This window comes from Humulus lupulus, chromosome 7, assembly GCF_963169125.1.
Source record: "Humulus lupulus chromosome 7, drHumLupu1.1, whole genome shotgun sequence".
NCBI classification, from domain to species: Eukaryota; Viridiplantae; Streptophyta; class Magnoliopsida; order Rosales; family Cannabaceae; genus Humulus; species Humulus lupulus.
In genome coordinates this window covers 193,539,660-193,540,406 of record NC_084799.1, presented here as the reverse complement: position 1 = coordinate 193,540,406, position 747 = coordinate 193,539,660, and positions in this window count along the sequence as shown.

Below are 747 nucleotides of genomic sequence, written 5' to 3'. Positions count from 1 at the left end.
CATTAAATTTATTTACATAAATAAGAACTTCCCAGAGACGTGTGGGGGGGTATTCTGAGACTTACTCTATAAATAGAGAAGTCCCGTACCTTTGTAAATGACCGAAATTTTGTGATCTTGAGAAAAACTCTGGAAAATTCATTCTTGAAGAATTTCGAGAAATCATCTTAAGTTCTAATAACAAAGACTCGTGGACTAGGCATAGTTAATTGCTGAACCACGTAAAAAATCCTGTTTGTCTTATTGTACTTTTCTGGCCATAACTATTTATTGTTTTCGTGCTCTTTATTCACTGTTGACGAAAAACGATGTCAACAGAGAGTCCTTAAAGAATTTCTTTTAGGATACCAAAAGCGAGCCCTAAAAGCTTATGTGTGTCCTAAAAGTTTAATTTTTTTAACAAAAGTTCCTGGAATTTTTAGGACACTCATTGAGACTCCTTAAATAATTTATTTTAAGACACGCAAAGCGAGCCCTAAAAATTTATGTGTGTCCTAAAAGTTTGAATAATTTTTTTTAACTAAAGTTTTATTATGTATTAAATCACAAAGAAATAAAAAACAGCCCATTCTCCCTCTCTTTCTCTCTCACGAATTCCATTGCCCAGCCACGAACGGTGGCACTCTGGCCACCCCCCACCTACACACGCTGGCCCACGGAGTTCCCCGGCCCCCGAAACCCCCACCCCTGCATGACTATGGCCTTATGCGCCCCCAAGCCTAGTCAACGGAGCCTCCAAGTTCGGAA